The sequence below is a fragment of the Falco cherrug genome, chromosome 5 (genome assembly GCF_023634085.1).
Source record: "Falco cherrug isolate bFalChe1 chromosome 5, bFalChe1.pri, whole genome shotgun sequence".
NCBI classification, from domain to species: domain Eukaryota; kingdom Metazoa; phylum Chordata; class Aves; order Falconiformes; family Falconidae; genus Falco; species Falco cherrug.
Window position 1 is genome coordinate 63,691,613 of NC_073701.1, and position 17,881 is coordinate 63,709,493.

Genomic DNA, 17,881 nt, shown 5'->3' on the forward strand with positions numbered 1-17,881 from the left:
AGTTTAAATAGACAGTTATTTTTGCATTGATACGAGTTACCAGTTCCAAGGACTGAGTCAGGTGTTGAAGCGCTTATAGTAAATTGTTAATCCTTGTCTATTGAAATCACACACACAGGGAATGTGGGGTGCGATGCCGTGACAAGTACTGTCTCTGGGTGCCCACAATCGTTACATTGGTGCTGAACTGACTTGTTCTTTTTTGAGGGAATGTTAGTTGAGGCAGATATGTGCTTGTGCTAATGTACCTTTAAAGTAGGTTGAGTTAAATTAAGGAACTGGCAGTGAGAACAAGCAAAAAGCCTAAAGGAAGCGGTGCTGCCAAACGCTGGCATCCCTGCCAAGGCCAGTACACCGGGCACAGCTAGGAATACTCCAAAACGTGTCCAGCACAAGAGGTGACTTGCCCATGATGCTGAGTCAGTGGGTCGTGGGCTGCTGCGTGTTTATCTGCCATGGAGTGTTTAGGTCCGTGGGACACGAACTGCTTGACCCTTTTGGAAAGCTGCGGCTTGCATTGGCAAAATGCGATGCTGGAGGTTGGCTAAATCTTCTTCCTCTGCTCTTTGGTTGTGCCCTGGATGCTCTCCCTCCCACCAGTTCATGCCAGTGATGCATTGGAGAGGTCACAAATGGTTTTTGCATCTGTATAGTTCTCGGGGATGTGCAGAGAACGACGTGTTGCTCAGCTCACAGTGGAAGGCAGTCTTGTGCCTCCAGAGGTTCAGCTCTCGCCCTCCTTTCCCATTTTCCTCTTGTCTCAACTCTCTCCAGCACACAGGTTCAGATGCTCTCCCAGGACAGTGGTTTACTAATGCCACACCAGGGTCAGTTAGAAGTGCTGGAGCACCGGGCTCCCCAGCAGCCTGCTCCCAGCTCGCTGGCTGATGGTACCTCCTGTGCGGGCACATTCTTACATGCTGTTGGCCATGTCTCTTGGTTCTTTGGCTCTTGAGATGCCATTTTACCTGTACTTGTCCATCCCAGGCGAGGCTAGCAGGGTGAGCTCATACGTTGCAGAGCAAAAGGCTTCGCTGTGATTTCACCGAGATGCCAAGAGCTGCAATCGTGCCATCTAGTGGTATAAGCCAAGAGTATCAAAATAAAGGAAATACTCCCCCCCCTCCCCCCCATCCATCCTCCTCCCAGTACTCGTTAATTCTGAAATGCTCCATTGTTTTGGGCAGAAAATGGGTATTTATGCCCTCTGCTACCCTGTCAGGTTTTCTGGGTGCTGGGGGGCTGAGCTCTTCAAGGATTTGCTAATCAGGAGGAGGAAGGGGAATTTTTTAGTCTTATTATATAAAGCCGATGCTAAACGTAAGCAGGCTGCAACTTCATACCAAGAAAATGGAGTTCGAGCTGGTATTGCCTCCCCTTTGAGGAACTGAATCAACTCTGCAAACAAAATCAATCCGAGGTTAAAACACCCTTGCTTTAGGGAGGAGGGGAGAGGGAGGTAACAATGATTTGCTTGTCTGTAGCCACGCAACAATTCATCAACAGAGCTTGTGGTGAGATGCCCTGCGTGTGTAGATCAGTACCAGAACAGATTCCACCCCAGCTAGTAACACGGAGTACTTCCAGCTTCCTCTCTGCTAAAGAAGGCTGCACCAAAATCGCAAAAGGCTCAGTAAACCTTTCTAGAAACCTACATTCATCACCAAGATAAGAATAGGCCTCGCAATGAGGAGTATTAAAAGGCACGCGGTTTATACCACAATTTGGCATGTGTATGCAGTGAATTACAGTCTGAATTAAATCTGTCTTGGGTGTTTGTCTTTACTGTTATCTTCAGTTCAAGCTCTGGCGCAGAATTGAAGTTGCTCAGGTTGATGTTTATGTGTGCTTGCTGTTCCCAGGATTTTTACCTAGAGGTCATCGCGTCCTTTTCTCCTATTACCAAGAAGCTTGCTGTTTGGATAGGATTATGTGATCCATCTGTTGTAGCTACCACAGTAAGTCAGGAGGGCCATTCTGTACTGCCTCACATGCCCCTGAAGTATCCTTTTTGTGCCAGGGTCAGAATTCAGACATTCCTGTTGGCTCAGGACTTTGTTTTGTGCACGCTGCTAAGTGTGCAAGACCATGATACAGAAATCCCTGAAACTGTCAACACTGGAATTACAAACTTAAAATAATATGGAAGATGCCTGTAGAAGGAGGAAGAAGAGTTAAACATCTAAGAATTGCCAGCAAGCAAAGCGAGGAGAAAAAAGGTGTGATGGTATTAAATGCTAGAAGTGCGGCTGTCCTAGCTTGAGGTCTGCTTATACAGCTTTGGTAAAATGCAGAATGAGGGTTAAGAAAAGAAATCCTAGACTTCCAAATGCCCAGAGAAGTCCTTTTCTCTGTAGGGTAAGGGTCAAGCTGCTCTTGCATATTCTCTCATTCGGAATCTTTTGTGTATTTTGTGAGCAGTGGCATGATTCAGAAAGGGGGGTGAGAGGTCACCACTCAGCTCGCAAATGTGTAGTATCAAAATTGCAGCATACTGCTAGGCTGTAGACATGGGAGGAGAAAGTGGAACGTAAGTCTCCTACTTCCCAGGTAAGAGAATTGGCAATGGGAAGGTACAGGAGGATGAGTAGCATCTTTGACCATATCGTACTAAGAAAATTGTAGTGTGCTTTGTGCTGAACCTGGGTGCTGTATTGTTGGCTCCTGTGAAAGGTTAGGCTGAGGTGTCTACAAGGTCAGTCCTATGACATTTCAGTCTTATGCAAGAGGATGTTTAGGTTGCATCTTGTTTAGTCCTTAAGCTGCCTCTGCGTGGTAACAGAAAATGGGACATGGCCGAGAGGAGAAACCTGGCATTATCAGTGAAGCGCTCTGGAAAGTGCATATACTAATCAGGTGGAGACTTACTTATTTGGATGTAGGCACTTCAGTGACACTGCAGTGGGTGCTTCAGTCTCACTGGCTGCGTGTGTGTCTGTGGGTCTGTGTGTGTGCGTGTGCGCACTAACTGCACCCACCCAGGAAGCCGTGCTGTCCTCCCGGTCCGTGAAGACATGGATGTTTTAGTCCAGGCAGGTTCCCCACATCGTGCCTGGACCAGGTCTCCTCTGTGCAGCATGAAGACTACCGTAAGATGTTGTTCACAAAGCTCTCATTTTTTGGTTTAGTGAGGATTTTTTTGTTGGTTTGTTGTTTGGTTGAGGTTTTTTTTGGTTTGGGTGTTTGGTGGGGTTTTTTTCTTTTCATTTTAAAGCCCCTGATGCTACCGTCTACCCATTTGTTGGTTTTATTCTGAGAACTAGAGCTTCAGTTTTAAGACCTAAAAAAACAAATATCTTTTGGCCTTAGTAAAGACTGAGTTTGAGTTTGTGGCTTGACTGGCTGGTGGTCCTGGGAAGTGTAGATCTTACTGGAGCAGTGGCAGAAGCCTGTGTGAACCCAACCTGGTACGGGCATACCTGGGCTGCATCCTCAGGAAGGTTTCTGGAGTGAGCCATCCCTGTGGGCACATGTGGGAGTGCTTCCACCAAACAGAAGCCACAGGAATCATCTAACACTGATATATTGTGGACCACAGTTCAGAAAGCTATTATTATTTATTAGATGAAATCTAATTAGAAGATCAAAAATGCCAACAACTTAATTTCAGCAAACAGCATTGAAAAAGTTTGCCTCATGCATTTGAAAAGGGTTGTCTTTTGAATGAATTTGGTTGGATGGTTTTGGTATGGTTGTGGTTTTTTAACCAAAGATAAATCAGACTTGGGCAAGCAGTGAAGGTGAGCCATTCCAGCTACTGCATGGGTTTTATTTTAAGGCACGTGATTTTTTTTAGACCAAAAAAAGCAGATGCTTTTTACCTGTTGTCTGTCCTTTGGCTGAGTAGGTTTTGATTTTTATGGCAGGAAATATTTGACTGTTTGTACTAATGGGATGCAACACTTGACTTTTATGACTGCAATGCAGGCCTTTTATTAATAAAACTTAATGTGTAACAGGATAATTCCGTTGCAGCTAGTACTATACTGGCTTGATTTTGTACAAAATAAGTTTCTACTTCCTTGAAGGCCTTATATAAGCCTTAACTGGGAACGAATCCAGCATGTTCGATCACAATAAAGGAGCTGCTTCAGAACGGGCTCTTCTTTAGAAATAGTCGTAAACAGGCTTATATATAGGCATTGCATTTATACACAAAACTTGCTGAAGAAATGTTTCCCGAGGACTAGTGGTTCTTATGTATGCCATGGGGACTCTGTTACACTAATTGGTGAGCAGACCTGTTGTAGTAATTCAAGGCAAGGTTTAAAACACAAGAACATCTCTCAAATCTGTATCTGCTGAAAGGGCTGGGTATTGAATGGCTCTTTGCTGTAAAAAAGGCATTTGATAAAAAGGCTCGGAAACTTCGGCTGGCATCCTACATATGCAAATGCAGGTGCCGTACACGTTATATTTGGATTTCAGGGTTTTTCAGATCCATTTCAAGTCTGTTGGTAGCAGCCTTATGTGGTTTGATCGCTCGCTTTCATCACCCGTGCCCAATTATTATACATGAGATCCATCAGCCCCCTCTCACCGATAGTGCCTGCAGCTGAGCATCAGCACGTTTGGGAACAATAAAGGGCTGTCATTTGGGAGTTCCTTTTCCTTCCTAATCGGACGGGACTCAAAATTACTCCTTCGCAGAGCTCACCAGTCGGGCTTGTGTCTTGAACAGGTAATGCTTGCATCTGAGCAGCATGAGGATTGGGTTTAGGAAGCTTTGTTGCTGATTTACGTTCAGCATCGTTGGTTGTGTGCTCTGGTAGAGTTTCGGATAGGTACAGGACAAAAACATGGAGAGACTTCTGCCTTTGTAATTGATTTTTAAGGATAATTTGCCATTTTGTTCCTCGCCTCCTTCCTAATGAGCTGAATTGTTAAAATATGTTAATGTAAGGAGACACATGAGAAAGGGTGAAGCAATATACTGACACGTTGAATAATTAGATCATCTCCTGCGCAGGAAAAAAAGTCAAGTATGAAACAGGAACAAGAAGTGCCTCCCTCCCCCACTGTAGAGGCACCAGGTCGGGCTCTTTCTGCATGCAGAAGCAGGTTAGAGAATTAGATCTTTAGTATTGATTAATTTTTGTGAAATTCCTGAAGATTCAAAGTGTTATGTATAGTAACTGTCTTGTATTCGTCTGCTGTTCTGGGGAGAAGTTGGGAGTTGTGTCAGAGGGCTGAATTCGTGAGCTGCGTAATTTGTGATTAAACAAAAAACTGACTGTTGCTGGATTGAATTTGTAAATGCTGTAGCGGTTAAATCAGGTTTTCTCAGCAAAATCCTTGCAAATTTTGTCCTGAATAGGAGTTAGATCAAGGGAATTCCGTAAAGAGGCACAGGACGTTGTGGCTGCCTTTCTCACAGCATTTGGTGTTTCACGAGGCAGTGCTTCGTATTTCTTAAAAGGTTTATTTCTTTGAAATAATAACTGCTTAATAATTGATAAGATCTCAGCCCTGTGTGAACCCATGCCTGTGGGGAGGGCTGTAACAGTACTCCATCTTTACTTACATGAGTAAGCACTCTGGTGTGTTAAGTTCACTTGTTTGATAAACATAACACTTTGCTTTTGTTCTCTTAATCACTTCCTTCGAAGAGTTAACTTCCTAAGCAGCCACAGATTAGTTCTCTCAGTTGTTTTAATTATTTTTCTTGTCACGCACAGTGAAGGTCTAGTGTTTGTGAAATGTCTTCTTTTTTTTTTTATTTCGTCCCCCCTTCCATGGCAGCTTCAGTGATGCTGGCATTGAAAACCCAGCCAAAACGCTGTCTGTCTGCGGTCCTGCCATTTATTTTTTATTTATATTTTTTTAACTAAGTTTCAGCTTAATGCTACAGAATGTAATACTTTTCCTTCAGGGTGATTTGAATGCTCCAGAATTTTGTATTGCTCTGAGGGGTACGCGAGAGGCTGTAGCACTGGGCTTCCACGTGCTCGCTGCTGAGTAATTTCCTTTTGTATTGCTGACAGGTGACTCAAAGCAGGAGCTAGCAGATGGCTGCGTCGTTAGCTGGTGGCCACAGCCTTACGAGATGAGTTTTGGAATTTCCATCAAAGTCTGGATTAGGCTCAGGATGTGCCAGTGGCACAGAGCACTCCGGGGGAGTGTGGAAGAAGAGGAAATCATTCATAGCGACTCATCTTGTGGTTGGGTGAGTCAGGGGTCTGCTGTTGGTGGTCAGAAAGGCACGTGGCTGACTACACCGTCTTTGTGTGTTCTGCAGGATGCAAACTGTCTCTAAAAATTAATTCTGCCCTTTTGATTTTTGTCCAATGAGTTATTTCCAGAAAGAAGTTACTGTATTTTCTGGAATGAGTATTGTGAAATATTTTTTTTTATTATTTTTTTTTTTACAGTGGGCAAGTTTTCATCTGGTGATTTATCAACTAAATATTTTACAGGATCATAGTTAAAAGCTGCTCTTAAAAAAAAAAAAAAAAAAATCCACCCGGTGCAATAGGGAAAGTAAAAGCATCTCAGTTTCCAAATGATGAAGGAATAACCGAAAGAGCTCGTTCTTGGAATAGTAGCTCCATTGGCACTCGTTGGTGATTTCCTGTGCATTTGCTGCAAGAATCACTCTGTGATGTGAGTAGGTGGTACTAAAGGGTTATTATGAAACCAATTTTCAACCAGACGTTTTGAGTCATGGATCGGGAAGAGGGATAGCAGCTTCAGAGCTTTCTCTTTGTTTGAGCAGTGCGCCTGAAATGCACACGCAGGATATTTTGTGCTTGCATGGTATAAGGCAGACTGGGGATAGGTCTGGTATCACGTGAAGTGCTCTTCTTCATGCCGCTCCATCTCAGGGATGAGAAACGAGGACGTGGGCTGAGAGCCGGCAGCAGCGTGCAAGGTGCACAAGGAGCAGTTTCCTGACTGTCTTTCAGTTGTAAGTATTTTCTCGTGGTTTTTCCCAGACGTGAGAGACAAAATGGAGTTGCGTCAGGACGGATGTCTGCGCCAAAACGAGGTGGTGGTTTGGAGCAGTTTGGTTCTGTTCTGGAAGCAGATGGGCTGCCACTGGCAAGAGACAGTTGGCTTCTCCATCAGAAAAAAAATGGGGTGTTTAAGGGAATTGGTCTGGCTCCTAAACCGAAGGAATTGTTGACCTACTGACTCAGTTACAAAGCATTAGGGAAGCAGTCTTATTGTGGTTTCTTTTGTTGGTGGCAGATTCAGATGTCTGTGAGCGTTACGGGTATGACTAGCAAAGGAGAGACTGTTCTGGTACCTGCTGCCTGTGGGATTTATTTTGTGCCAGGAAGGAGCTGAGGTGCTGATGGCTGAATAACACCTAAACTTTATTTCTGATGCTTCTCCTGATAATGCATTGGTAAGTTTATGTACTTTTAATTTTCAATGCTAAGATGGTATCTTGCTAAATGTGATTGAAAGAAAGCTCTTTGAACATAGCAAGGTGTATTCATTTTTTCACTGGAGCAGCTTTGTCAGAGAACAGTAGCTGGCCTGCTGCAGTTCAGGAATCTGGACATAAGGGGGGGAATTTAATCAGGTTGACAGAAACAATTTGAAATTACTGTTCCTTCCCACCTTTAACCTACAGACCTCTGCTAACGTTGGTATTAAGCAAAGGGGATGGGCCAGCCCTCCAGCTTTGGGATAGTATCATCCCGGAGTCACTGCTAAGCTGTTGTTCATTCAGTGAAATGTAATAGGAGAATAAGGCTTTGGTCATCTTGAATTTCACATGAAAATCAGTTGTCCGTCCCTGGAATTAAATCTAGTGATACTTCTCCCAAAATATGCCTAGGATAGAAATTACGTTATTTTTAAGTGGCTCTGTAAATCCCAAGAAAAAAGCTATCAATTAGTGGCTCCTCAAAAGACCCAGATCATTAACATACCATTGGCTAGAAGGAATCATGTTGGCTGGCTGAGCTAGGTCTGGATCTTGTGCTCCCTGAATCTGCTCTCAACGCTGCCACTGGTTTTGGGAGGGATTTTTTGGAGAGGGGGGCTGCTTGAACAAGTCATTATTTATGTTGTCGATGAAGTAAGGGTAGTAATATTTAACTTCTCTTCAGTGCTTTACCAGCATTATCACTACATTTTCTGTTTAGAGAGGATGCTGATACATGATACTGCAGCTCTTGGATTTCCAGAACGTTGTTTTGAATAGTTAGATTATTAGAAGGTGGGGAAGGCAAGATGGTGTTTACTGAGTTTATCATGCTCTGTGGTGGGTCTCCTCCAGACACCTGCTGTACAAAACGCTGGTGCTGCATCCTAACCGTCCGCCACGAAGGGAGGAATTCACTGTTGCTGTACTTGACTGGGTGGGTGACACTGGGACACCTTGCATTCCCAAACCCACTTGAGTCAGTAGTTGTAGTGAGCCACTTGCGGATATTTATTTCCCCCTCTTCTCCAAAACAGCAACAGAGGAGGCAGTCCATACACCACACATCCCTGTGGAGCTGCAAATAAACCCAGCAGTTTTTATTTAAAAAAAAAAAAAGCAGGGAAAAAAAAAAAGGAAGGTTTAGCATTGTACTGGATTTCCTTTCCTTAAGTGCTTCCTTTGGATCTTGGGAGAAGAGCTGAAGCGCAGGGCGACTTTCTAGCGAGCAGTCGTACCAAAAGGCGTGGGAGGCAGGGTCAGGGAAGAGTCACTTGGTTGTTATGTGGGTGTGAAAAGCCTATGAAAAGGAAAGGGCGGAGGAAAATACTTGAATTAAACAAATAAAGGAGAATTTTACACAAATTAGATATTCCAGAGTAGATTTTTGCCAAGTATTTTTGTGAATTAACTGCCTATCTTGTGAAAATCATTTATTTAAGTGTAAGCTTATCAAAATGTTCTCAGGAGGGACTTCGTGTTTTGTTGTTTGTTTTTTTTTAAAAGCAACAACAAATCAAAAAAGTCATTGTGTCCTTACTTTTTCAGATGAAAAGAAAGGAAGTTGCAAATATTTATAGCTTCTGAATTGTTAACTGTTAAACCTACATTGAAGTGGTGGATCAGATTTCCTTAGGCTTACAGTGGAGCGGTTTCATTTACTAAGAAATTACAAGCAGACCCTATTTGAGGAGAAGGAGCCTTATATCTTCAGTTGATCGTTTTGTACCCACCTGTGGGACAGGGAAACGGCTGCTCTTGAAAGTCACCTCTGTTGGGGAGCAGGCCATTAGCACTGATGCGGTGCACGGGGATGTTTCACACCCAAAATAATTGAAAACATTCGTATTTTGAAATGTGCAGGATTTTTTTATGTATGTTTGAAGTAGCTCCATCTCCTTGCAGTTTAAAATGTCACCTAATACGATTGAGAGAAAATAAAATACATGTGTAGAGAGAACATTTTTCCATGCCTTTTGTGATTGTCTTGACCAAAAATAAAGGCAGTGCATGGAGGAAAAAGGTGTAACAGCACTTTCTCCCTGAAGCAGAATACTGAGTATTACATCCTTTAGTGAAAATCTGGATTTTTGTAAAAAAAAAAAAAAAAAAAAAAAAAAAAGCACAGACAAAGAAAACCCAACCAAAAAACCCCCACCCTATATCATAAATAGTAGCTTTTTAAATACAAGCCATAAATTGTATATCAGGAAAACACTGATACTGTCTGAAATTAGATGCACAGCTGTGTAGTGTGGTGTCTTCTACTAAACCAACACAATGCTTGATGGTTTAGGTCTGTGCAGTGTCTTCATAGCATTCATGTGTACTGATTGCTGAGGGATTCCCATACAAAAGTTCATAGGCGAGGTGTAGAGAATTTGTTGGCTTTTCCTTATTGTTTGTTTTGTAAATCTGTCCAGTTAAGTTCTTCATGGCCCGTAGCTATCCAAATGCAGAGTTTGCAGCTGAAGTTTGCATACAAAATGGTGAGCTCAACATTGGACCTGGAAAAGAGGAGTGCTTCCTTTTCCATTGCTCTGCTAGAATGATAATAGCAATATTTAAGAAAAAATTAATTCCTTGAGCCAAATAAATATGCAAGTTTTCCAGCAACATAAGGTATGACTAGAATCCACTCTCACCTGTGCGTTTTCAGGGTAGAGTTGTGTGCGATGATCTCTGGTGTCTTAATTCCCTCCCTTGTTTCCCTTCTGTCTGTGGGCAAACTGGGCCACCTCTGGGCAGTGCTGCCATGCCGTGCTGTGACTTTAGGGGTTCATCAGTGCAGTAAATGGAAGCTAGCAGGCATTTGTAACTTCTAATCAAAGTTTGCGCACCTGAATTGCAACTTTAAGGACCGAAGCGGCTACCAAAATTCCCCATATGACCTGTTATTACAGGCTCCTGTGAGAGTGTATATGCAGTTTTATTGCCAAAACATGCGGTTGGCAGAAGTGAGTCATAACTCTGAAGATCTCAGCTTTGCTCTTTGATTCACTTTTATCCACCAAAAATAAAAATATTTCCAAGAATACAGGTAGGTATATGCTATTCTCCTGTTAGGGCAGAGCTCTCACTGGCTTTTAATGGTATTTACATAGCTCATAAGATGTATTTTTCAAGCTTTAGTATAAAAGAAGCCATGTATACATTTTATCTAATCTTTAGTGCAGTAGGCATGAGCAGTTCCTGGAGAAGGGACCAGAATGTAGGGCTCTACCCCTTCTTCTGGGAGTCTGTTTCTCGTAGTCATTCTTGCCCTCCAGTGCTTTCTCTTTAGGGCTCTGTGAATTTTGCATTCCTCTCAGAGCTGACCCAGCTCCAGTGGGAGGGCAGAAGCAGCCTCAGCCCAAGCTCTGCTTGAAGTCTGCTGGTTTGAGGACTTTGTAGGAGGTAGGTTCTACAGGGGGGAAAGTGCCTAGTTTCCCAGGTGAGCTCGTAACTACTGGGTTACTATTTGAAGGTGACAGTGTTATCTTCTGTGGACATGTTTTTGGATTACTGTGGTTGTTACGTGTTGTCTTGTACTTGATGTTGTTTTAGTGTGGCCACGTTGTACCTGTGATGACCATGCGGCCTTGGGGTGAACCAGCTCAGTTTGCTGATCTAACTGAAAACTAGATCTTTTTCTTCTCCCTTTCTTTTCTTTTGGGAGAATTAGAACTGGTCCAACTCACTGTATAGCTGCACGACTGCTGGTGCTGATGGGGAAGCAGCAGGACTTCAAGGCCAGAGCAGAGAAGATGAGACTGTCCCTTTCAGTGACATCTTCATAAAGTTCAGGTCAGCCTGGTCAGGAAACTGTACCTCCCCTGTCTCTTAATCACTACGGTGCTAAAGCAAGAGCTAACTTAACCTTGCTCTCCAAAACAAGCAATCTGTTAGATTTTAGTCTTCCCTGTTTTCCTTTGGCATCTGGATTTCAGGTGTCTATATTTAACTTAAGCATCTGTGTACAATGAGTAGTCAAACGTATTCCTTTTAATATTTCCATTTTCTGCTTAGAGTCTAAATAGTTAAGAGTAGGATTCATAATACTGTATGGTGGTAAAGAGAAGTCCATCCCTTCATAAAATTTCCAGTTATCAATGTAAATAAATAGGATAGAAATGGTATTTATAGAGCCTGATGGGCTCCTGACATTTACCAAATTGGCATTTTTTCAAATAGCATCACAAATTGTTCTCCTGCAACACTTTTCACAACATTGGCCTTTGTCTATAATCTCACAAATTACTCCCCATCCTAATTGGGGTCAAGATAGAATTTCCATTGACCAGGAAAAAAACAGCCAAACACCCCGAAATCCAGCTTCTGCAAAGCAGGTTTCAGGGCAGCGATACTTCAAACAGTTGGCTTCCAGCAAACCCTGCACAGTCCCATGTTGTGAAGGATGATCTTCCTATATGCCTTTCTTTTTTTCTCCTACCCTTCTGCTTTGGAGGTTCTTTTTGCTTCTTTTGCATTTTTCTCTTGATCTTCCTGATTTTTAAGCTTACTGTTCCTGTAATCCATTTTTCTCAAAAATATGCTTTAAACATAAAAGGTGTGCTTGTGCCATACGTCCTTTTGCTCTTTCTGCATGTGCGCTTACCTAATAACTTGAAAATAGCAAACAGAGCACGTGATCTGAGAAACAATCTGGTGTGTTACCCTAAGGGAGGATTTTCTCAGTGCACAAATGGAGTAAATAGTTAAAAATGCTGTATAGTACGGATCCAGCCACACTAACACTAAACTTGTGTGTATGAGTAGTTATTTGCATGCATGAATGTTGACAGAGTTGAACTCTGTATTATCAAATCTGCTGTCAAAAGTTGACCCCAGGCATTTTGCAGGAATGATTATGATTGTCTCTTTAATTACTTAAATTCTGTTTTGCCTGTTCAGGAGAGCTACCCACAACTCTGTAATTACCACACGCCTGCCGTTCAGATAGGCTTTCTACTGGCAACGTAATGCACAACTTTGAAAGAGAGCAGCGTGGCATCTAGCTACAAGGACCTCCTTTTAATTGAACACTTTGATTATCACACAATAATGAGACGATTGAGTTGCTGCAAATGTTTGCCAGCCCTCTGCTAAGTGCTTCTACGGAATTACAGAATCATAGATGTTAGAGATGGAAAGTGCATTAGATCACCCAGACCGTCGTCTTGCCAGTACATGTTTTCTGCTGCGTGGTTGGTTTTTTTTGTTGGTTTTTTTTTTTTTTTTTGGTTGGGTTTTCCCCCCTCCCCCCCGTGGTTTATGGCTAAAGATACTCTAAGAACTTGGCCTTCCACTTTGATCTTGTGGAGTCTTTTCCACAAAGTTTGATTTTTCTTTGCCTGATATTTGGCCTAAATTTTTCCATTTCTTTGTTTTGCCATATTATTTCCAGTCTACATTCTCATCTTTCAGTAATTCTCTCTGTGGTGTTTAACAACCTGTAAATAGGAGCGGAATAGTATTACGTGTGCTCTTGAATATTAGATGTATCACCTGAAGTGCTGCATGTTCAGTTCTTCAGGATTTGGGAAAATTACACTGATTGAAGATAGGTTTTTAAACTGAACTGCTAATAGTATGATTTTTCAGATGAGTATTTAATTCCAGTATAAGAATGGTCTTTTCTGGTGTCACTTGAGAAATTGTTGAAAATTACCTGAAAAGGCCAATTTTACTCAGAAATGGAATGGTTTTTATATGGAAGGGTTATGCCAGTATAACTGAAGTGATTTTTAACTCTGTTGTGGCATTTAAACTGTGGGGAAGCAATGTGTGCAGGCAAATCTGCAGAGGGCATTACAGGGAAAATGAAAAAAAAATTACCATTTTCCATTAGTGACAGAAATATTGGAAGTTGTAATGTAGTTGAATCTCTCTTTTTTTTTTTCTTTTTTTTTTTCTCTCCAGCTTTCCATTTTCCTGTCTTTTTCTCAAAGTTTCTTCACTTTATAACCATTATTTCCTTTTACAGTTTCACTTGTTTTGGTGGGATTTGGGGGTTGCTTCTTAGTTGTTTCTTTTTCTGGGCTTGGTCTTCACTGCCAGAAGCCTCAGGTGCAGGCAGGGTCACCTGAAGTTTTCCCCTGTCTTGCCCACAAAGAGCAGAACAGTATCCCCCCAAAGCAAGCACTTGGTGGTGATGAAGAGGACAAATGGGCATTGTTTTTGCTGACATCCCATGAGAGATGGGCTGGTTGGTGTGAGCTGGTGCATGGCCACGCTGGCCTGAGCCAGTGCCTTTGGAGCTGCCTGCAGTCATGATCCAGTGCCTTTACCCCAGAGTTTCTCTGGCTTCCGAAGCATTACTGCTGGTTTTCCTTTCAGAGCACCCCAAAGGATGTGAGGGTTGTGGTACAAGCCTCCAAATACAGATTTTCTTAGTAGAGTGGGGCAAGGGTGTGCATTGCATGCCCGCTGGAGCTTCTGGAAGCTGACACAGGCAGGGCCAGCACCGTGCAGTCCTCATCCCCGCTCCATCCACACTGTGTTGGAAAAAAGCATTTGACTCATTCAGAAGGGATCCCACGAGTGGTTTAGCATTGGTGTAGTGTGGAGAGCTTGACCTCATGTAGCCTCGCAGACGTTGGGGGCTTGGGGCGGTAAGCAGTCTTCCTTCAAGCCACCAGGAATTGTGATGCAGGGTAGGGATGCTGATGGAGAGATGCAAGAATGGGCGTATCATAGGAGGTAAAATTACTCTTAGTGAGTGGATTGAAGGTGTTTGAGGATCAGGTTGTGTAACTGAATGGGGAGATGAATGAAAAACATGTAAATGGGTGGGTTACTGAGTGAGTAAGAGAAAATGTGAGTGGGCGGGTAATTAGACTGGCAAGTGAGAGAGGAGGTAGGAGTGGGTGAGTAGATGGGTAGGTATGTAGCAAAAAAGTCGGAACAGTGTTAAGGGACGACTGTGATGATACCTGAAAGACTGGTAACAGCCACCCTCCTTGAGACGCGCAGAGAGGACCGACTGCCAGCGCTGTTACCGTGGGGCGTGCAGGTGAGCAGGCAGGCTCCTGAGACCTCCGTTGCTTCCCGTTGATCTGCGTCCAGCTCGTTTGGATGGCACAACATTTACTCTGCCTGAACCTCACTACGTCTGTGTGTGCAGTAGCCATAATCTTCACTCTGGTTGCATTTTACTGGTGTTCCTGCAGAAATATGTAAGACCTTAATTATTATTTGGGGGGGGGGTTGGGCTCTAACAAAGTCGCAGAGAAAGCGGGTGAAGCACAACAGAGACTTTCAAGTCTGACCTGGAGCACTGCAATTTGCAGCGGGTATTCCCAAGAGCTGAAATGACCCAAGAGCTGCACATGGGAAGGAGCTACCTGACAAGTAAAAGGTACAAAGATGAGGGATACGCTGGAATTACAAATGCGCAACACATCAGCATAAAGGCATCACCCAAATGTGAACATCCTTTCATTTTAATGAATTGAGATAGGAAGGTAAAGTAACTTTAAATCATTATCAAACCTTGACTGACGGGGCTTTTATTAGAATCTTACTGTAAGTGCTGTAAGGCTGGATATAGTTCACCATGACTAATACATAACTGTTTTTAATTTCCTATGGCAGAGTTACAACCCTACCTATGACCTCTCTGTATTCAGGTACAGTGAGGCTATTGTTAAGGTAATGGCTCTACTGGACGGTTCAGTTATATTAAGTTGTGCACGGTGCACTTTCAATATTTATTGTAATAGAGCAAGTCCTTTTGAAGCCCAAATAGAGGTGAATGACTACTGCAGGAAGTCACGGGCTTCATCTTAGCTGCCAAAAAGGTGTGTATTTGCTGAGGAATAACTTAAGAAGTGGTGTTGTACTGAAAAATGTTACTAGAGATCAGTCCCTGCAGGTTTTCATCCAGTAACTAGGTAAGAGTGAGAGTTTTCCCTTGCTGGACCTACTTCGTGATGAAAACTGTGTTGCTTTGTCTGCACATGGATTTGACAGCAGGATGAAGACCTGTTACACGGAGCAGCCCGCTGTGAGGATGTCCTGGTTTTAGCTAGGATAGAGTTAATTTTCTTTTTTAACCCCATGCTTGCCATGGGGTTGTACATGGGTTGGGTTTGGGGCAGGTTGTGTTGCTCAGGGTGGCTGCATCCACATTGTGCTGTGGAAGCCGTTCTGGGAAAGAGATGCCAGCCCGCTGTTATGCCATGTTTAGTAACTCCTACCAGCTCTGTGGTGTTCGCTGTGCTTTTTACTGCCAGGCTGAAGTCTGTAATGCTGGCTTACACAGGTGTCTGGAAAATCTGTCAGGGTATTTGGTAACTTACAAAAGTATCCTGAAGCGGTGAGTGAAATCTCTCCCATCTTGAACATGGTCACCTGTCACAAACTAGATGTCCTATAAAGCTTGGGACTGTAGCTGAGCCAGCTCCTACAGGAGTCGGTGTTTACTCATTTATTTATTTTTTTTATCTGAGTCCAATCCAGAAATCATTTGCTGTACTTAAGCAGATGTTTCTTACCGTTAAAACAGAGCAAATCTCTTGCTGATGTTCAAATGCTGGAGTAACTGTGAAGTAAGATACAGAAGAGCGTGTGGGTATGTGTGTGGGTATGTTTAATACAAGCCTGTTGGGTTGTAGATCTGTCAAAGCCCCAAATTTGCATTCCTTACATAAGCAGAAATCCTGGTAGTGTTTACACGTGCTTTGTCTGTGCTTTAGGAACTGCAGGAATTGAATTGCTGTGTCAAAAACACTGCTCTTAGTTGCCATCTGTGGGATTGCACAGACACTGTTAAAATATTTACAATTCCAATCCTAACTAGAAGTTTGTTTGCTGTTACGCTTGATATTGAAACTTATCACAACAATCATAAGAGCAGCATGTGACCGCGATGGAAGTGTGGACAGTTGTAAGATTCTGAGAATACACTGGAATGAAAACCTTGGAAGTTTCCCTTCTGTTTAATTAATTGTTTGGGGTTTTTCAGTGACAAGGTTACAAAGCATGTGTAATGAGCATGCTTCATCTTTTGCCATTTTTTTCCACATGGGTGTGTGCTTCCTTTTCATTATGTTGTTTTTCTTTCCTTTTTTTTTTTTTTTTAAACACAGCCACTCCTTTCATTTTAAGATTAAGAAATTAGCAGCTTGCGGAGCAGGAAAAAAAAAAAAAGTTTCATCAACATTGCAGTTCTGATCCTTCTAAGCCTTTATTACCTGTAGGGGCAGGTGCAGGAAGCTACTACAGGAGAGAAGGTTTACTAACTTTTTCAAGGCTTGGGCTTGCGCAGAGGAGCGGTATATTTTAGATGCTACGGAGAAAGTTCAGAGCAACACGGTCAAAAGGTGCGTTGCTTAGAAATATATCCCTTTTGCTTGGCTTGTTTCACTTCAGTTCTGTACCATAAGAGTTCTGAGCCCTCCAGCTGGTGTTTTAAACACAAAATTGAAATAGGCTGTCTGAAGTCTATACCTATTATCTTACTTGTTTCCTGCTGTTGTAAAATAGATTTTCTTTCTTGAGATAGTATCTTCCAAGACTTTCACTACCTGGAGTTTTTTTCTCTTTGTTTCTTTGCTCAAGAGAAAGTGAAGGGAACCACTTGCTTGATCTGGGTAGAAAAGAAAGCAATGAATGCCCTTAGCTGTACTGACTGGGTAACGCTGAGATAGCGTCTGTAGGGTAACAACCAGGCAGCTTAAAGAAGAAGTAAGATATTTCTTTCTTTATTTGTTTGTTTAATTTAGCATGCTGAAACAGTTTAAAACACTGAAATGGGGGTAGGGCAAGGAAGGTGGTAAAAAAAATACATCACCCATCCCTTGTGATTCTGTGGTTTTGTCTGAATCTTCCCTCCACATCAGCTGTGTGTTTCAGTTGTGATCAGTGCCCTAAGATTGTAGCTGCATGCAAGATGTCTCATTTGCCTAATATTAAAAATATGTGTGTGTAATGACATTTTTGTAATGCTTCCCATCTGGAAGATATGTCACACACCTTTTGCAGTAAGATTCACGGCACCCTCTTAAGATATTCCTGTGTTTTATGGATGGAGTCTCCTATGCATGGGAGCTACTGTATAGTTCTGGCCTGAAAAATAGTTCAAAACAACATATTATTTATTGCCAGGAATAAGTTTTTGCTATTAGTCCGTCTTGCTCAGTCTAGTAGAACCAATCGATTTTTGAGAGAGTAATTCGTCTGCTTAAAAACGTAACGGTTCATTTAGTAGAAGAAATGCTAACCACCTAACACATAGTAAGGGATCTGAAGACCACCTTCATCCAGTCATTCAGGAGTTGCCTTGGAAGCGTTAAGGTTTTAGTCTGAAATTGTATGTGCAGACCAAATCATAGCCATATCATAGGGTGGGAATTCACGTCAAACATGGTCTCAAAATGGTATGTCCATTAGAAGTTATGTACAAGTAATTGGCAGACTGCCACTTGTATTAGCAAGGCTACATTCTTTCTTGAATGAAGGTAATAAAATTGTGTCAAAGAAGGGGATAACTGTCATGTGAAATAAGCAGAGGTTAACCTT

General features: G+C 42.5%; 1 long non-coding RNA gene across 13 annotated transcripts in view; it reads left to right on the forward strand.

Annotated features, from left to right (window-relative positions):
* The window catches only part of LOC106631764 (uncharacterized), a 132,424-nt gene that overhangs the window by 92,724 nt on the left and 21,819 nt on the right, over positions 1 to 17,881 (forward strand). For 9 of the 13 annotated variants that reach the window (XR_008732410.1, XR_008732400.1, XR_008732407.1 and 6 more), the window contains 2 exons: positions 5,985 to 6,166; positions 6,372 to 7,351. The exons of 1 other annotated variant lie outside the window; for it this stretch is intronic. This is a non-coding gene — a long non-coding RNA (uncharacterized LOC106631764). Of the gene's footprint in view, positions 1 to 5,984; positions 6,167 to 6,371; positions 7,352 to 11,036; positions 11,165 to 17,881 lie in introns of all 13 variants that reach the window. 3 more of the 13 variants (XR_008732402.1, XR_008732403.1, XR_008732408.1) reach the window with 3 other exon arrangements.